The sequence below is a fragment of the Myotis daubentonii genome, chromosome X (genome assembly GCF_963259705.1).
Source record: "Myotis daubentonii chromosome X, mMyoDau2.1, whole genome shotgun sequence".
NCBI lineage: Eukaryota > Metazoa > Chordata > Mammalia > Chiroptera > Vespertilionidae > Myotis > Myotis daubentonii.
Window position 1 is genome coordinate 92,843,283 of NC_081861.1, and position 20,716 is coordinate 92,863,998.

At 42.0% G+C, this 20,716-nt stretch overlaps 1 protein-coding gene and 1 pseudogene across 3 annotated transcripts in view; one reads left to right on the plus strand and one right to left on the minus strand.

The window, feature by feature from the left end:
• OPHN1 (oligophrenin 1) overlaps positions 1-20,716 on the plus strand; it is a 571,284-nt gene that overhangs the window by 40,702 nt on the left and 509,866 nt on the right. The window lies entirely within an intron of this gene.
• LOC132224447 (centromere protein L-like) lies at positions 3,226-14,588 on the minus strand (annotated as a pseudogene).

Here is a 20,716-nt window from a genome sequence, read left to right on the forward strand (position 1 = left end):
TTCAAATCCTCCGCCCATTTTTTAACCTGATTTTTTTCTGCCTGTAGAGGAGGGCAGTTGTGGGGACCAGGCCTGCAAGGGAGGGCAATTAGGAGGGACCAGGCCAGCAGAGGAGGGCAGTAGTGGCGACCAGGGCTGTAGGGAAGGGCAGTTTGGGGCAATTGGGCCGTCAGGGGAGCAGTTAGGCATTGATCAGGCTGGCAGGGGAGAGGTTAGGGCAGGAGTGGGCAAACTTTTTGACTCGACGGCCACAATGGGTTCTTAAACTGGACCGGAGGGCCGGAACAAAAGCATGGATGGAGTGTTTGTGTGAACTAATATAAATTCAAAGTAAACATCATTACATAAAAGGGTACGGTCTTTTTTTTTTTTTTAGTTTTATTCATTTCAAATGGGCCGGATCCGGCCCGCGGGCCATAGTTTGCCCAGGGCTGGTTTAGGGCATGATCAGGCTGGCAGGCAGATTCCGTCAGGGGCAATCAGGCAGGCAAGCAGGTGAGTGGTTGGGAGCCAGCAGTCTTAGATTGTGATGGAGATGTCTGACTGCCCTTTTATGCCATTGGGATTGGGTCCAAACAAGCGGCTGGACATCCCCAGCTTGGAGAGGGTGCAGGCTTGGCTGAGGGACACCCCCCATGCACGAATTTCATGCACTGGGCCTCTAGTAGTTATATAAACCACTTATATGGTTCCAAACTATAAATGGAACATTCAAAGAAGCCCTAACTTGCATTCCTTTCTCCTCTCTCCAATTCCTTCCTTTCTCCTATTAGTAACCATTTTTATTAGTTTTTGGTTTGTCCCTTCCATTTTTTTAACATAAGGAAATACACACACATATTCCTCCATTCCTTCTATAAAGGAGAGCATACTATACACTAACTTCTCCATAGGGTCTGTACCATTTCTAACACCCCTTTAACTGTTTTCCCTCTTCCACTCTTGTCTATGTACAATTTATTCAATAACTTATAAAATAGAAAGTGGGTCATATTACTCTCCTGCTTCAGGGGTTTCCCATTGCATTTAGGATAAAATCCAATTTCTTCACAGTACCTATGAAAACTGAGATGATGGGAATCCTGTCTCTAGGTATTATGATTAGGTTTGGTTATGAGCAAGAGACCCAAACAGCAATAGCTCAAAACAAGATGGAAGTTTACTTCTCTGACACACATGTCTGGGGGAAGACCTCCCAAGGTTGGTACAAGGTTCAGCTTCAAGAAGTTCTCAGGGCCCTAATAGGTTTGTTTCAGTGTTTAGAGCATCGGCCTGGGGACTGAAGGGTCCCAGGTTCAATTCTGGTTAAGGGCACATGCCCGGGTTGCGGCTCGACCCCCAGTAGGGGGCATGTAGGAGGCTGAAATCAATCAAAATATATATATATATTTATATATATAAAGTCCTCAGGGCACAAACTCCTTCCAGGCCATGTTTCCTGGTCCTTAGGACCTGACCCTCATCCTTGTGACCTAAAAGAGCAGCTAGAGTACCAGTCATTACATGTGTGCCAATCAGCATAGTTGGAAGAAGAAAAGAGCAAGGGGTACATGCCTGCTGTGTTTTAAGGAAGATTCCTAGAAGCTCTACATAACGCTTCCACTTATATGGGTCAGAACTTAGAAACCTCTGAGAAAGGCTAGAAAATGTCATCCTGTTTCTGGGCAGCCATGTGCCCAGCCAAAAGTTGAGAGTCATAGCACCACGGAAGAAGTTTCTGGTGCACAATCTCTTCAGTTTCATCTCGCACTACTCCACTCTTACTCACTGTACTTCAGCCATACAGATTCCCTTTGTTCCTCAAATTGAGCCCTTATCTGTCCCAAGGCCTTCACTCCTGCAGTGTCACCTGCCTAGCACACTTGTCCTTAGGTCTTCATGTGGCTAGTTCCTGCTCCTTACTCAGGACTCAGCTCCCCTGTCACTTCCTCAGAGAGCCCTTCTTTGATAACTGTAAGTAAAGTAGGCCCATCCCACTCATCCTTTTTTCCATCTCACTGCCTTACTTACTTTATTGTGTTTATCTCTATATGAAATTATCTTTTGCCTTCCTCCATTAGAATGTAATTTCCACAGTGCAGGGATCTTTTTTGTCTTCACTGCTATATTCCCATTACCAAATACTAAGTACACAGTAGGAGCTTAATATTAATTGAATGAATGAATGTCTGACTCCAAAGCCCATGCTTTTTCTACTACCTCTCATGTTCCTAACGTAAAACAATGCCACACTCCAGAAGCTTGTTTTGTTTTTTTAGACTAGTAGCCTATTAAAATTATTTTCCTCCAAACAAGAGTTTTTAAAAACATGGTTTCTAAAGTAAAACAAAACTTTTCTGTACTCAGTAAAAAGAAGAGGTTTAGATATAACCTCTAGGGCAAGTTTCTAAAGTTGGTAAATTTTATCTGCAAAATGGAAGAATTGATTAAATTTCATTCATTTTATCTACAGATATTTACCAAGCACTGTGCTAAAGCAAAATTGGGGACATGAAGAAAATCTCTGCCTTCCATATGTACAATTTTTATGACTCTCTGTAATTGTTGGTTTGTAACCTTTGTGCTAGAGAAAAAAAGCCCATGACTTCCCATTCCTGAAACATTAATTAAAAATCTGTCACCAAGACATTGCTTCATTTTAAAAGTGAATACATTTAATTCAACATTGCAATAAGAACTGAATAATATTAAAACCAGAAGCATATTAGTGGCTTTAAAAAATCCATATTCATTTTTAGTTTCATTTGCAGAGGATTTTTTGATTGCTAGTTCTCTACAGCAAAATTGTGCTAGGAAAATGTCTTTACAAGACAGAAATTCTCTCTTAATGCAAGTAAAATGTTTACAAAAGATTAAAAGTTTTAGAGACCCAAATCAGAAATACTGAATATTAGAGCTATCTCATTTGAACCCTAAACGTTTGACATACTAAACATTATATATTTTTTAGAAAGATGGCCAACAAATAACAATTCAGCATTTTCTAGAGATTGGCACCCTTGATCATCATGACTATTACAGAAGCACCTGGCTGTGGTTCATCCCTTACCACCTTCTGTTCTAGATCCTTCTTGTCTCTTACTGGGTACCTCCAAAGGCACTGTGAGGAAACAAATGCAGAGATGGATGCCCATTTCTGCTGCAGTCCCTTCTCAGCATAACAATTAGTCAAATAATCAATGAGAAAAAGGTATATATTCCATGACCTATGATCCCCACAAGGCCTCACTCAATTAGAAAAATTGCCTGTTCTGTCAAATATGACAACACTCCAATAAGGCATTTATGACACAGAATCTTAATTTTTCCATTAGTGTGTGCTGAATCTACAGATGTTGATACATGAACAAATCTTGTGGCTGATAAGTGAATTTTGAAATGCCTTTGGAAATGTGAACAAAGGCAGTCCATGAACAAGTCAACTTCCTCCTGGGTAACTTCCCCGGAGGCTTTGTCGACACTGTCCTACAAAGCTTTTGCATCCTTCGGATGTATGGCATAAGAAATACCCAGACTTTGAGGGCTACACGGTACTATAGACCAAAGAAATTAAGTAGTAGCTACATAATGGTCCTTTTTATTTTTTTGCAAGGCAAATATCGTCACTTCAGCATGAGGGTGTGCAGCATATGGTCTGTAAGCATGCACACACTGAGCAGGGGGTTTGCTTGGCTTTTTAATCCTTATGCACGTGACCTGTCCCTCACTTTTTTTTAAAAAATTCTTTATTGGTTAAGGTATTACAAATGTGTCCTCATCCCCCCGCTAACCTCCAGCCTCCCCCAGCCCCCACTCATGCTCTCATCCTCCTGTTGTCTATGTCCATTGGTTTGGCTTATATGCATGCGTATAAGTCCTTTGGTTGATCTCTTCCCCTTACCTCCACCCTCCCCTACTTTCCCTCTGGGGATTGATAGTCTGATCGCTGTTTCTCTGTCTTTGGATCTGTCCCTGTTCATCAGTCTATGTTGTTCTCTATATTCCACAAATGAGTGAGATCATGTGGTATTTATCTTTCTCTGACTGGCTTATTTCATGTAGCCTAATGCTCTCCAGTTCCATCCATGCTGTTGCAAAAAGCAAGAATTCCTTCTTTATTACCGCAGCGTAGTATTCCATTACGTAGATGTACCACAGTTTTCTAATCCACTCATTTGCTGATGGGCACTTAGACTGTTTCCAAATCTTAGCTATGGTGAATTATGCTGCTATGAATATAGGGGTGCATATATCCTTTCTGATTGGTGTTTCTGGCTTCTTGGTATATATTCCTAGCAGTGGGATCACTGGGTCAAATGGGAGTTCCATTTTTAGTTTTTTGAGGAAACTCCATACTGTTCTCCACAGTGGTTGCACCAGTCTGCATTCCCACCAGCAGTGCAGAAGGGTTCCTTTTTCTCCACATCCTCTCCAACACTTGTTGTTTGTTGATTTGTTGATGAGAGCCATTCTGACAGGTGTGAGATGATACTGCATTGTTGTTTTGATTTGCATCTCTCGTATAATTAGTGACTTTGAGCATGTTTTCATATGTCTTTCGGCCTTCAGTATGTCCTCTTTCGAAAAGTGTCTATTTAGGTCCATTGCCACCTTTCTGATAGGATTGTTTATCTTCCTTTTGTTAAGTTTCATGAGTTCCCTGTAAATGTTGGAGATTAAACCCTTATCGGTGATATCGTTGGCAAATATGTTCTCCCATGCAGTGGGATTTCTTGTTCTTTTGTTGATGGTTTCCTTTGCTGTGAAAAGCTTTTTATTTTGATGTAGACCCATTTGTTTATTTTCTCTTTAGTTTCCATTGCCCTAGGAGCAGTATCAGAGAAGAAATTCGTTCAGAATATGTTTGCGATTTCGCTGCCTATGGATTCCTCTTGTATTTTTATGGTTTCCCGTCTTACATTTAAGTCCTTTATCCATTTTGAGTTTATTTTTGTGTATGGTGTGAGTTGGTGGTCTAGTTTCATCTTTTTGCATGTATCTGTACAATTTTCCCAACACAATTCATTGAAAGGACTGTCTTGACTCCATTGTATGCTCTTGCCTCCTTTGTTGAATATTAATTGGGCATAGTGGTTTTGGTTGATTTCTGGGTTCTCTATTCTATTCCATTGATCTATATGTCTGTTCTTGTGCCAGTACCAAGCTGTTTTAAGAACAGTGGCTTTGTAATACAGCTTGATATCTGGTCTTGAGATCCCACCTACTTTGTTCTTGTTTCTCAGGAATGCTGCAGCTATTCGAGGTCTTTTTTTATTCCAGATGAATTTTTGAAACGTTTGTTCTAGATCTGTGAAATATGCCGTTGGTAATTTAATGGGGATTGCATTGAATCTATAGATTGCTTTGGGTAGTATGGACATTTTGATGACGTTGATTCTACCAATCCATGAACACGGTATGTTCTTCCATCTGTTTATGTCTTCCTCTATCTCTTTTTTCAGTGTCCTGCAGTTTTTTGCAAATAAGTCTTTTATCTCTGTAGTTAACTTTATTCCTAGGTATCTTAATTTTTTTGGTGTGATGGTAAATGGGATTGCTTTTTTAGTCTCACTTTCTGTAAGTTCACTATTGGTGTAGAGCAATGCCATAGATTTCTTGGCATTAATTTTGTATCCTGCTACATTGCTGAATTCATTTATTAAGTCTAATAATTTTTTGATGGAGTCTAGGGTTTTCTATGTACAGTATCATGTCATCTGCAACAAGGACAATTTTACTTCTTCTTTTCCAATTTAGAAGCCTTTTATTTCTTCTTCTTGTTTGATCGCAGTGGCTAGTACTTCCAGTACTATATTGAGCAGGAGTGGTGATAGGGGGCATCCCTGTCTTGTTCCTGTTCTTAGGGGAAATGGTTTTAGTTTTTGCCCATTGATTATGATGTTGGCTGTGGGTTTGTCATATATGGCTTTTATTATGTTGAAGTATGATCCCTCTATTCCTACCTTGCTGAGAATTTTTATCAAGAAACGGTGTTGAATTTTGTTAAATGCATTTCCTGCGTCAATTGATATGACTATGTGGTTTTTATCTCTCAATTTGTTTATGTGATGTATCACGTTTATTGATTTGCCTATATTATACCATCCTTTCATCTCCGGGATAAATCCTACTTGGTCATGGTGTATGATCTTTCTGATGTACTGCTGGATCCTATTTGCTAGAATTTTGTTGAGTATTTTGGCATCTATGTTCATGAGGGATATTGGCCTGTAATTCCCTTTCATTGTGTTGTGTTTACCTGCTTTTGGTATTAGGGTGATGCTGGCTTCATAGAATGAGCTTGGAAGTGTTCCTTCCTCTTGAATGTTTTGGAATAGTCTGAGGAGGATAAGTTTTAGTTCTTCCTTGAATGTTTGGTAAAACTCCCCTGTGAAGCCATCTGGCCCTGGGCTTTTATTTGCTGGAAGCTTTTTGATGACTGCTTTAATTTCTTCCATAGTTATTGGCCTATTGAGATTTTTAGATTCTTCCTTGATTGAGTTTTGGAAGATTGTATTTTTCTGGGAATATGTCCATTTCCTCCAGGTTGTCTATTTTGTTGTAGAGTTGTCCATAGTATTTTTAAATAATCATTTTTATTTCTGTGGGATCTGTTGTTATTTCGCCTCTATCATTTCTAATTGTGTTTATTTGGGTCCTCTCTCTTTGCTTCTTGGTGATCTGGCTAGAGGTTTATCAATTTTGTTTATCCTTTCAAAGAACCAGCTCTTGGTTTCATTGATCTTATGTATTGTTTTTTTGGTCTCTATGTCATTTATTTCTGCTCTAATCTTTATCATCTCCTTCTTTATGCTCACTCTCAGCTTTTCTTGCTGCTCTCTTTCTAATTCTTTGAGTTGTAGAGTTAGATGATTTACTATAATTTTTTGTTTTTTGAGGCAGTCCTGTAGAGCTATAAACTTCCCTCTCAGGACTACTTTAATTTTGTCCCATAGATTTTGGATTGTTGTGCTTTTATTGCCATTATTTTCCAGGGTGTTTTTAATTTCTTCTTTGATCTCATTGGTAACCCAATCATTATTTCGTAGCATGTTATTCAGCTTCCAAGTGTTTGGGTTTTTTGGATCGTTTTTATTTAAGTTTATTTCTAATATTATGCCATTGTGATCTGAGAAGATGCTTGGTATGATTTCAGTCTTCTTGAATTTGGGGAGACTTTGCTTGTGACCCAGCATGTGCTCTATTTTTGAAAATGACCCATGTGCACTTGAGAAGAACATATATTCTGTGGCTTTGGGGTGAAATGTTCTGAAGATGTCAATTAAGTCCATCTGATCTAGCGAGTCATTTAGGATTGCTGTTTCTTTGCTGATTTTTTTTTCTAAAGGATTTATCCAGTGATGTCAGTGGTGTGTTTAAGTCCCCTACTATGATTGTGTTGTTGTTGATCTCTCCCTTGTTATCTTCTAGGAGATTTTTTACATATTTGGGTGCTCCTGCATTGGGTACATATATGTTTATCAGGGTTATACCCTCTTGTTGTATTGATCCTTTTCGTATTATGAAGTGGCTTTCCTTATCTCTTGTTACGGCCTTCACTTTGAGGTCTATTTTGTCAGATATAACTATTGCTACCCCAGCTTTTTTTTTTTTTTTTCATTTCCATTTGCCTGACAGATATTTTTCCATCCCTTCACTTTCAGTCTGTGTGAGTCCCTTATTCTGAGCTGAGTCTCTTGTAGACAGCATATATATGGGTCATGTTTTTTTATCCATTCAGCCACTCAGTGTCTTTTGTTTGGAGCATTTAGTCCGTTTACATTTAAAGTTATTATTGAAAGGTACTTGCTTGTAGTCATTCCTATTTTTGTGCCTGTGTTCTTTCTTACCTTTATACTTCTTCTTTTTACAGTATTCCCTTTAGCATTTCTTGCATTACTGGCTTGGTAGTGATAAATTCCCTTAGCCTTTTTTTGTTTGCAAAGCTCCTGATTTCCCCTTCAATTTTGATTGATAGTCTTGCTGGAGAGAGTATTCTTGGATTCAGTACTTTGCTTTGCAAGACTTTCTATACCTCCTCCATTCCCTTCTAGCTTGATGTGTTTCTGTTGAGAAATCATTTGATAATCTGATGGGGGAGCCTTTGTAGGTAACTCTCTGTCTCTCTCTTGCAGCCTTTAAGATTCTCCCTTTGTCATGTACTTTTGCCATTGTTATTATGACGTGTCTTGGTGTGGGTCTTTTGGGGTTCATCTTGCTTGGGACTCTCTGTACTTGTGTAACTTTTTTCTTCCCCATATTTGGGAAGTTTTCTGTCATTATTTCTTCAAATAGATTTTCTAATCCTTGATGCTCTTCTTGTCCTTCTGGCAGCCCTATTATGCGTATGTTACTTCGTTTCATGTCCCAAAGCTCCCTTAGGCTCTCCTCCTGCTTTTTAATTTTTTTCTCCAGTTGCTGTTCAGATTGAGCTTGTTTCTCTGCCTTATCTTCTAACTCACTAATTCGGTCCCCTGCTTCTTCTAGCCTACTGTTGAAACCTTCCATGATGGTTTTGTTGGCAGCTACATCACTTTTCATTTCTTCCTGATTCTTGCATAGGTTGTTGATTTTGTCATCCATCCAGTGAATGAATTGTACAACCATTACTCTAAGTTCTTTTTCTGTCATGTTGGAGGCTTAAATTTCATTAATTTCCTTTCTTGGCGACTCCTCATGTTCTTTCCTCTGGGGGTTGTGTCGTCTCCCCATTCTGACTATCTCCAGATGGTTCAAACGTCGAGTTGCGTGATCCTGGGCCGTGTGCAGTGGGAGCTTCCCACCACCCTAGTGTCACTGAAGAGCTCTGACACTAAGGTGTGTGGTTGTGGGTTGGTGGGAACCAGGCTGCTCAGAGTCAGGGTTACCAGCGCTCAATGTGGCCTCGTGTGCGCACTTAAAATCAGGGACCCCGCCTGCACCATGCTGAAAAAGAGACCCCCTGGAGTGTGTTGAAAAACAGAGCCCTGTAGTGTGCGCCAGGAGTCAGATTTCCCGAAGAATCCAGTATGAGAGTCTCTGTTGCTTCGCGCAGCCTCACATTGAGAATCAGGGTCCCTGTGTGCACATGCACCAAGAATTGGAGTCACTGGCTCTTAGTTTGAATGCACAGGGAATCAGGGATCCCAGGCACAGGTGATAAGAAGCACAGTCAAATCACTGGTGCTTGGTGCTGCCTCCTGCCCAGAGAATCGGGGTCTCAGGGCCTGTGCTGCAGGGAACAAGTTCCCAGTGTTCGCGCTTTAGCTCCCAGGCTAAGTTTCCTGTAGCCCGTGCTGCAGGGGACCAGTTCCCAGTGTTTGCGCTTTAGCTCCCAGGCTAAGGTTCCTGTAGCCCGTCCTGCAGGGGACCAGTTCCCAGTGTTCGCGCGTTAGCTCCCAGGCTAAGGTTCCCGTAGCCTGTGCTTCGCGGGACAAGTTCAAGGTGTTCGCACGCTTCCAGGCTAAGGTTCCTGTAGCAGCATTGAGGCCCGGGCAAGGGGTGAGTCTATCAGTTACTCTCGTGCTGCCCCCAAGCCTGCGGGGAGGGGGTGGGCTCTGTTACTCACAGAGATCTGCCGTGGGGATGTCTGGATTCTTGGTGTCCGTGGGTCTGTAGCTGTGGTTGCAGGTCTCTGTCCCCAGTGGCTACAGGGTCCTGGTTTGCATCTAAGACCAGACTGGGTGGTGCTGAGGCCAGGATCCTAGTCTCAAGCAGCGCTGTTTCTCAAGATGGCATGGTCTCTGTGCCCGCGCTGACCGCCCAGGAGTGTCCACGCTGGGAGCGGGGCTCCGCTGTCTAAGACTGCCCGGTGTAGCAGCCCCTTAGAAGACCTGCAGAATCTAACTGTCCCTAGCTCATACACACACACACACACACACACACACACACACACACACCACACATCCACACACTCCTCTATCACTCCCTCGCGTTCTCACACTCTCTCCCTCCCTACCTTCCTCCCGGTCGCCTTCTTTGTTGGTTCTTGTCCCTCACTCTTGATTGGAGCTCAGGCACACAGTCTTTTGAGATTAGCGAATTCAAAGGGAGGTATTGGCCTTTGCAGTTTCAAGATTGTGGCTCCCAGGGGAGCTGCAAGTCATGAGGCCAAAATGGTGGCTGCCAAGTCACACAGTCCAAAATGATGGCTGTCTAAACTGTTCTTTGACAGAAAAGATGACTTTTTTAGTTTCACAATTCCCCCCTTTTCTTTATTTAAACTGTTGGTTTTTTTTTTCAAATTCGGCTGACATTCATTGACTCATGCTCTGCATTGTTTAGGACAGCGGTTCTCAACCTGTGGGTCACGATCCCTTTGGGGGTCGAACGACCCTTTCACAGGGGTCGCCTAAGACCATCGGAAAACACATATATAATTATATATTGTTTTTGTGATTAATCACTATGCTTTAATTATGTTCAATTTGTAACAGTGAAAATACATCCTGCATATCAGATATTTACATTATGATTCATAACAGTAGCAAAATTACAGTCATGAAGTAGCTACAAAAATAATTTTATGGTTGGGGGTCACCACAACATGAGGAACTGTATTAATGGGTCATGGCATTAGGAAGGTTGAGAACCACTGGTCTAGGAGAAGAGTAATTTGCTGTTTGGTCAATGCAGTTTCAGTTAACCTTTGGATAATACATGGGATGATGTAACATCCCATCACTGTAACTCCTAATCAAAGAGATGAAAGTGGCCCGACCCGGTTTGGCGCAGTGGATAGAGTGTTGGCCTGCAGAATGAAGGGTCCCAGGTTCGATTCCGGTCAAGGGCATGTACTTTGGTTGCGGGCACATCCCCATTGGGGGGGCGTGTGAAGAGGCAGCTGATCGATGTTTCTCTCTCATCGATGTTTCTAATTCTCTATCCCTCTCACTTTCCTCTCTGTAAAAAAAAATCAATAAAATATATTAACAAAAAAAAAAAGAGGTGAAAGTGGATACTATCACTCCCTTCCACTTTCCAAACCATTGCTCTAGTGCAGTGGTCGGCAAACTCATTAGTCAATAGAGCCAGATATCAACAGTACAACGATTGAAATTTCTTTTGAGAGCCAAATTTTTTAAACTTAAACTATATAGGTAGGTACATTGTTATTAACTAAATTAGGGTACCCCTAAGCTGGCCTTTGTTAAAAACGTACTTAATCTGATTGAGGTACGTTCGCTGAGGTCGACCCCTTCCAACTCTCCCATCCACACTCGTCTTGTATACTTGTTTCAGATAGACGAGTGTGGATGGAAGAGTTGGAAGGGGTCAACCTCAGCGAATGTACCTTAAAACAATGAATGTACCTCCCCCGCACTGCGTATCCCGTGGCCCTCCTGGGCCATGTCTCCGGTCGCCTGACCGACCAGATACCCCCCACTTCTTCTAATGCCACTTCTTCAAAATAGACTCGCCCAGGCCGAAAACCGACTTCTGTGCATGGGCCACGAAATTTCAATTGCACTGTACGTGCATGCCCACACATGGTATTTTGTGGAAGAGCCACACTCAAGGGGTCAAAGAGCCGCATGTGGCTTGCGAGCTGCGGTTTGCCGACCACTGCTCTCGTAAATCAGAGAAAGGATCCTCACTTCCAGGATTCTTACTCACTCGTCAGCTAAAGTTGCCAATGCTTTAGAGCCTCAGTGAGGGTCCGTCTGACTGTGTTGTCAGGGATGAATGTATAGCAGTGACCCCCAAGATTACACATATTCCTCCTTTTTCTGCCAGAATCATATCCTAGGCCAACCTGTTTGCTGGGGTCCAACCCCAGCAGGTCCAGGGGTCCCCAAAGGTGTGGACGGAGTCGGCGAAGAAGGAATGACACAGAGGCAGCGTTCAGTTGATCAGCATAGTTGGGTTCTCTTGCTATGTTCTATCCAGGTTCTGTAGCCAGGTTCTGTCTCTAGGATCTTCAGCCAGGTTCTCTCACTTGGTTCTGTCTCTAGGTTCTGTGGCCAGTTTCTGTCCAGGATCTTTTGCCATGTTCTCTCCAGCGAAGTTCTTCTGTCTCTAGGTTCTGTGTAGGTTCTGTGTCTAGGTTCTGTGTCCTGTTGTCTTGTTACATCTGTATTTATACCAGTTGATTCCAATCCTATCAATCTCTATTCCAAAGGTTAGGGCGTTTCTTATCTCCATTCCAGGGAGTAAAGATTATGTAGCTTAAGCATGATTGTTCATAGTTAAAGTGATTAATTACCCGCCTGGTACTTAGTTAAGGGGTTTTATTCCCTCCCTAACTTCAGGGGAAAATCCCTACCTGGGGAAACAACCTTTCTCAGAGAGGTGACCTTGGTTAAAACACATAGTGCCAAGAAGGTGAGCAAACATATTAAGAACAATATGCCATATATGCCAGGTCCCTTGAAACAGCAAGGATGGACCGGCTCCCGGCACCTGTTCTCCCAGGTCATCCTGCTGTTGGCATCTAGCTGTTCAGCTATCCCTTTAACTGTGTCTCAAGTGTAGTTAACAAGCCTTTGCTGGTTCTAGTAAATAGAATTAATCCACCACATTCTTGTTCACAGTGGCCATCAGCACAGGACAGACTCAAACCCTGCGTCAATCTGATTTCTAGCCTTAAACTCCTTTGGCACTCCTCCTGGAACCCCAATGGGATCTGTGTGTATATGGGGATCAAAGGAGCCCCCTGGACTCTCTCTCCTCTTCCTAGTCTCTCTGTCCATTGAAAAAGGTTTACGATATGTCAATGTGAAAGGGATAGCCAATTGTATCAGAACGCAAGTTCCGCTCCATTGCTGGGCAAGGTCCAAGTCAGGGTTCCCCATAACACCACCAGACATCAGCATGGGGTATCGACAGTGTAGCATGATTGGCTTCTGAGGATACTCGGCCATTTCCACATCCGGATAAATTTCTCATAAACTCCAAGCACTGTTCCCCATCCCCCAACCCCCCTTAAGAGGCAGGAGGTATAGTTTACATTGGAGGATGGGGAGCCGGATCATTTTTGGGGTCCTTGCTCTTTACCTCTGTTGAATGGGAACAACAGGGCAAGAGTCTTACAGGAAGCGTTTGCCCAGGCGGTTTCCTCTAGGTACAAAGCAAGCACATATTCCATCCCATTACTGTCTGAGGTCCATCTGAATGGAAATGCGACCACTTGGGCCTCTGGCCTTCCTGCCACGCAAGCATAACAGTTGCTTTTATTTAGGGTGTGTACAGAATATTTAATCCATTCCATCCAGGCATTTGTTCCCCTTATATCCTACTTCTATTTGCGTGGTGGTGGCAGTGGCCTAGGGCAGTGGTTGGCAAACTGCGGCTCGCGAGCCACATGCGGCTCTTTGGCCCCTTGAGTGTGGCTCTTCCACAAAATACCACATGCGGTTGCGCATGTACAGTGTGATTGAAACTTCGTGGCCCATGTGCAGAAGTCGGGATGACCTGGATCAGAAGTTGGTATAGGCCCGTGGTTGGCAAACTGCGGCTCGTGAGCCACATGCGGCTCTTTGGCCCCTTGAGCATGGCTCTTCATAAGCCTTGGGAGTACCCTAATTAAGTTAATAACATTGTACCTACCTATATAGTTTAAGTTTAAAAAAATTGGCTCTCACAAGAAATTTCAATCGTTGTACTGTTGATATTTGGCTCTATTGACTAATGAGTTTGCCGACCACTGGCCTAGGGGATCTTGTCCTATGACATCTATTCCTAAATCTAGTCCTAGCCGATCTTTTGACCGAAAGGATGAAATATTCAAGTAACTCAAGTTATCTATAACCAATAACTTAACTGTGTAAGCATGATCTGGATTGTACTCATTTCTTCAGCCCACATTGTAAGCCCCTGCAATTTGCCAGATTCCTAAAGCAAAAAAAAAGCCCAGTACATGATGGTTGTTAAGACAGCTCACAGTTTTTAACATCAATTTAAGGGGATATGTCCTGGTATGGCTGTTCAAGTTGAGGTCCATTTAGCATGCAGTCTACATAGCCACCATCCAGAAAAGATTAAACGCATTGATTGCTAAGGGACTGAAATGACAGCCAAAAGTTTCCTGAAACCAGTTTCCAATTAAGGCTGAATTAGTCTTTGCTTCATTTGCAAGGAATAAGGGTAGACTGGTGAAGTCTTCTGAAACAGTCTCCAGAACAGTCTCCAAAGATACAGCAGAACCAACCAGTCCATAACACTTTACCTTCTCTGTTCTCAGATGGCAATTGAGAGTTTGACAGAATCTGGATGAGAAATGCATCAGGGTCCCATTGTGTTGCTTTCATTCCCAGGAGAGTAGAGAAAATCATTTTGATGTTCAAGTCTTCTCCCACTTCCACAGCAAGTCCTTTTTGCTTTTCAGCAACAATAAATGCACTCAGAAATTTAGAGTACTCTTTGAGATTAGTGTAGGAGAACTCATACGGGGGAGTTAAACTGTACAAAGTCCATTGCTTATGTAGAAGGAATGCAACTGTGAACATTGGGGAATTTTCCTTTGAGGTGAAGGTGGGACAAATCAAGTCAGCTTCCTGACTGATTCTAACTGCTTTTGCAGAGGGGTGGCACCTATAAAGCGATCTTTAAGCCTTGAGGATGCACTTCGTTTGGGAGTCACTTCTGGGATATCATAAGAATCCATGGTCAATGAAGTGCCGTGATGATGCTGACCCACACCAGCTTCACAAATCATTCTTCAAAACTGGACCCAGCATGTTGCTGTGACTGAAATCCCCTGAAGTAAAAAAGCTGCCCAAATGGCAGCTAAGGGCAAGGCTGGAGGGACACTGGCCCATCCCAAATTCTCTTGCACTCCACAAACAGGTTCACCAGGGACACAAATGTGCCCACTTAGGGGCACTTCCAGTCCCTTAGAAGCAGGGGGAGCCCTGCTATTTCACCCCAAGGGACAGTTCCTCAGATCCAGCCACCAGCTCTGTGACCCTCGCTCCTCCCGAGTCGACCTCTGCCCACGGAGAGGAAGGGCAAGGGACAGGTTGCCCCACCTGGCACTCTTCACCTGAGCCCCTTGGGAGCCAAGGCAAGGCCAGCCGCTAAATCCTGCTGTTGAGAATACCCCTTTCATTTCCTTTTCTTGCTCAATTGGTCTGGCTAGTACTTCAAATACTATCCCATATAATAAAAGGGTAATATGCAAATTGACCAAAGAATGGAATGACCAGTCGCTATGACACATACTGACCACCAGGGGGCAGATGCTCAATGCAGGAGCTGTCCCCTGGTGGTCAGTGCACTCCCACAGGGGGAGTGCTGCTCAGCCAGAAGCTGGACTGACAGCTGGTGAGCGCAGCAGCAGTGGCTGAAGCCTCTCCCACCTCCGTGTGAGCACTGAGGATGTCCAACAGATGGCAGTTGGACGTCCCCCCAGGGCTCCTGGACAGTAAAAGGGCTCAGGCCGGGCTGAGACACCCCCCATCCCAATGCATGAATGTCATGCACTGGGCCTCTAGTCTGGAATAAAAGTGATGAGAGTGGGCATCCTCTTGTTTCTGATCTCAGTTTTTTGTTGAGTATGATATTAACTGTGGGCTTGTCATATATGCTCTTTATTATGTTGAGCAACATTCCTACCAATACCCACTTTGTTGAGAGTTTTTATCAGTAAGGAATGTTGGATTTTGTCAAATGTTTTTCTTCATCTATTGAGATGATCATATGATTTTAATCCTTCATTTTGTTAATGTTGAAATTTATAGATGTTGAACTATCCTTGTATCCATGGAATAAACCCCATTTTATCATGGTTTATGATCCTTTTAATGTTATGTTTATTACAGCTTGCTAATACTTTGTTGAGGATTATTGCATCTTTGTTCATCAGTTATATTGGCCTGTAATTTTCTTTTGTTCTGTAGAGTCGTTGACTGGTTTTTGTGTCAGGGTAATGCTTGCCTCATAAAATGAGTTTAGAAATGTTCTCTTCAGTTTTTTGGGAGGGTTTGCGAAGGACTGGTATTATTAATTCCTCTTTGAATGTTTGGTAGAATTCACCAGTGAGGCTATCTGGCCCTGGACATTTGTCTGTTGGGAGTTTTTTTTTTTTAATTCTTTATTAGTTAAGGTATTACAAATGTGTCCTGATCCTCCCCATTAACACCTCCCCCCCACTCATGCTCTCATCCCCCTGTTGTCCATGTCCATTGGTTTGGCTTATATGCATGCATACAAGTCCTTTGGTTGATCTCTTCCCCTTACCCCCTCCCTTCCCTACTTTCCTTCTGGGGATTGATAGCCTGATCGCTCTTTCTCTGTCTTTGGATCTGTCCCTGTTCATCAGTCTATGTTGTTCTCTATAATCCACAAATGAGTGAGATCATGTGGTGTTTATCTTTCTCTGACTGGCTTATTTCACGTAGCATAATGCTCTCCAGTTCCATCCATACTGTTGCAAAAGGCAAGAGTTCCTTCTTTTTTACCGCAGCATAGTATTCCATTGTGTATATGTACCACAGTTTTCTAATCCACTCATCTGCTGATGGGTACTCAGGCTGTTTCCAAATCTTAGCTATGGTGAATTGTGCTGCTATGAACATAGGGGTGCATATATCCTTTCTGATTGGTGTTTCTGGTTTCTTGGGATATATTCCTAGAAGTGGGATCACTGGGTCAAATGGGAGTTCCATTTTTAGTTTTTTGAGGAAGCTCCATACTGTTCTCCACAGTGGCTGCACCAGTCTGCATTCCCACCAGCAGTGCAGAAGGGTTCCTTTTTCTCCACATCCTCTCCAACACTTGTTGTTTGTTGATTTGTTGATGATAGCCATTCTGACAGGTGTGAGGTGGTACCTCATTGTCATTTTGATTTGCATCTCACGTATAATTAGTGACTTTGAGCATGTTTTCATATGTCCTTCGGCCTTCTGTATGTCCTCTTTTGAAAAGTGTCTATCTAGGTCCGTTGCCCATTTTTTGATTGGATTGTTTATCTTCTTATTGTTAAGTGTCATGAGTTACCTGTAAATGATGGAGATTAAACCCTTATCGGTGATATCATTGGCAAATATCTTCTCCCATGTAGTGGGTCTTTTTGTTTTCTTCCAGAGAAAATAAAAAGTTTATTAAAGATTGCATTTGGAGAATGTACAAAATCAATGTTCCCCCCCTTGCCCCTACCACCACCACTGTGACTGCTTTCTGTGGTCTGGGCCACGCAGGGCCTCTCAGTATCCCCATCCTCCAGGCACCCAGAGGTGCAGCCGCCGCCTCCACTGTGGCTGAGTGTGTGTCCACAGCAGCAGCCACGCATCTGGACTACATGTGGGGAGCTCCAGAGACCGTAGGCCTTCCCCGGGGAAACCAAGGCTGCCTCTCCTGCCTGCTGCACACTTAGCTCCTGTCCTCACAGGGCTGGGCAGGCGTGTTTCCTCAGTTGTGAAACACTACTTCATACTGTCCTTGTTCATGAAGGGGAAGCCGGCAGAGGTGACCCACCCTGTGGTCATCCTTGGTCACTCTCCCTCTGTGTGGCCTGTTGTCCAACCTGCAAGTATCAAACTCATTTCCTCTCATCCAGGCTCTAGTGGGTCTTCTTGTTGTTTTGTTGATGGTTTCCTTTGATGTGCAAAAGCTTTTTATTTTGATGTAGTCCCATTTGTTTATTTTCTCTTTAGTTTCCATTGCCCTAGGAGCATTATCAGAGAAGAAATTCCTTTGGTATATGTTTGCGATTTGATTTCGCTGCCTGTGGACTCCTCTAGTATTTTTATGGTTTCCCGTCTTACATTTAAGTCTTTTATCCATTTTGAGTTTATTTTTGTGTATGGTGTGAGTTGGTGGTCTAGTTTCATCTTTTTGCATGTATCTGTACAATTTTCCCAACACCATTTATTGAAGAGGCTGTCTTGACTCCATTGTATGCTCTTGCCTCCTTTGTTGAATATTAATTGGGCATAGTGGTTTGGGTCGATTTCTGGGTTCTCTATTCGATTCCATTGATCTATATGTCTGTTCTTGTGCCAGTACCAAGCTGTTTTAAGAACAGTGGCTTTGTAATACAGTCTGATATCTGGTCTTGAGATCCCACCTACTTTGTTCTTGTTTCTCAGGAATGCTGCAGCTATTCGAGGTCTTTTTTTTTTATTCCAGATGAATTTTTGGAATGTTTGTTATAGATCTGTGAAATATGCCGTTGGTAATTTAATGGGGATTGCATTGAATCTATAGATTGCTTTGGGTAGTATGGACATTTTGATTATGTTGATTCTACCAATCCATGAACACGGTATGGTCTTCCATCTGTTTATGTCTTCCTCTATCTCTTTTTTCAGTGTCCTGTACTTTTTCATATATAAGTCTTTTATCTCCTTAGTTAAGTTTATTCCTAGGTATATTAATTTTTTTGGTGCGATGGTAAATGGGATTGCTTTTTTAGTCTCACTTTCTGTAAGTTCACTATCGGTGTAAAGAAATGCCATAGATTTCTTGGCACTAATTTTGTATCCTGCTACATTGCCGAATTCATTTATTAAGACTAATAAGTTTTTGATGGAGTCTTTAGGGTTCTCTATGTACAGTATCATGTCATCTGCTAATAAGGACAGTTTTACTTCTTCTTTTTCAATTTGGATGCCTTTTATTTCTTCTTCTTGTCTGATCGCAACAGCTAGTACTTCCAGTACTATGTTGAACAGGAGTGGTGAGAGGGGGCATCCCTGTCTTGTTCCTGTTTTTAGGGGGAATGGTTTTAGTTTTTGCCCATTGATTATGATGTTGGCTGTGGGTTTGTCATATATGGCTTTTATTATGTTGAGGTATGATCCTTCTATTCCTACCTTGCTGAGAGTTTTTATCAAGAAAGGGTGTTGAATTTTCTCAAAAGCTTTTTCTGCATCATTTGATATGATTATGTGTTTTTTCCCTCTCAATTTGTTTATGTGATGTATGTTTCTGTTGAGAAATCAGTAGCTAGTTTGATGGGGGATCCTTTGTAGGTAACTTTCTGTCTCTCTCTGGCTGCTTTTAAGATTCTTGCTTTGTCATTGGTGTTTGCCAATTTTATTATAATGTGCCTTGGTGTCTGTCTTTTGGGGTTCATTTTGTTTGGGACTCTGTGAGCTTCTTGGATTTGTGTGAGTTTTTTCTTCCCAATATCAAGGAAGTTTTCTGTCATTTTTTCAAACAGGTTTTCTATTCCTTGCTCAGTTTCCTCTCCCTCTGGCACCCCTATTATTTCGATGTTGTTTCGTTTCGTGTTGTCTCAGAGTTCTCCTAGGCTCTCCTCCTGCTTTTTAATTTTTTTTTCTAGAAGCTGCTCTGCTTGGTTACTTTTTCCTACCTTGTCTTCTAACTCACTGATGTGGTCCTCTGCTTCTTCTAGTCTACTATTGATGCTTTCTATTGAGTTCTTTATAGCAGCGATGTCATTTTTCATTTCTTCTTGGTTTTTCTTCATTTCCTCTTGGTTCTTACAGATTTTATTGAATTTGTCTTCCATTCTTTTCATCCACCTTATGGCCATTTCTCTGAATTCTTTCTCTGACAGGTTGCTTGCCTCCATTCCCTCCATTTCGTTTATTTCCTTTTCTGGTGATGCCTGTTTTTCTTTCATGTGTGGGCTGGTTCTTTGTTTCCCCATGATCTCTCTTCTCCAGGTGTTTGGTTATGTAGTTCTCTCTCTGCTTTCCGTGAGGAGAAGCAGGCCTCGTCTGAGTTCACGTAGTCGTGCTGCTTAGATCCGTTGTTTCCAGGTTAGTAGCCGATCTCTGGATGCCGGGTCTTTGGATGTATACGCTTCCAATAACAGCCACTCAATATATGTTTTGAGGTTTTTGATTAGTGATTCAATTTCCTACTAGTAATCAGTTTAGTCAGATTTTCTATTTCTTCATGATTTTGTCATGGAAGATTGTATGTTTCCAGGAATTTATCCATTTCTTTAGGTCAGTGGTTCTCAACCTGTTGGTCGCGACCCCTTTGGGGGTCAAACGACCCTTTCACAGGGGTTGCCTAAGACCATCAGAAAACACATATATAATTACATATTGTTTGCAGTAGCAAAATTACAGTTATGAAGTAGCAATGAAAATAATTTTATGGTTGGGGGTCACCACAACATGAGGAACTGTATTAAAGGGTAGCGGCATTAGGAAGGTTGAGAACCACTGCTTTAGGTTGTCTTATTTGTGGGTGTATAATTAATTGTTCATAGTAGTCTCTCATGATCCTTTATATTTCTGTGATATCAGTTGTAATGTCTCCTTTTATTTCTAATTTTATTTATTTGATCCCTTTCTCTTTTTCTTGGTAAATTTAGCTAAACGTTTGCCAGTTTTATTTATCTTTTTTTAAAAAAGCTTTTTGTTTCTTTTCTATTGTCTTTTTAGTCTATTTTATTTATTTCCACTCTGATCTTTGTTATTGTCTTCCTTCTACTAACTTTGGCTTTGTTTCATCTTCTTTTTCTAACTTCTTGGGGTGTAAGACAGATTGTTTATATGAGATTTTTCTTACTTCTTGAGGTAGTCATGTATCCTTATGAAATTCCCTCTTAGAACAGTTCCCATTTTGTAGACGGAAATACTGAGGCTTAGGATACGATCAATACAATCTATTCATATAAATGGTAGAGCAGTGGCTTTAAATCTTGTCTTTGTACTCTAAAGCTTTTTTTTCCCTACACCTTCCACATCGGTACCATCATTATGCTTTGCATTTTAGAACAGTTCTGGAAAGGAAGTAGGGCATTTGCATCATTACCCCGATTTTAGCATCTGAAGAAATTAAACTGAAAGATGACAAGTGACTTGCTCAGGGGTTACATGATGGCTAGATTTCA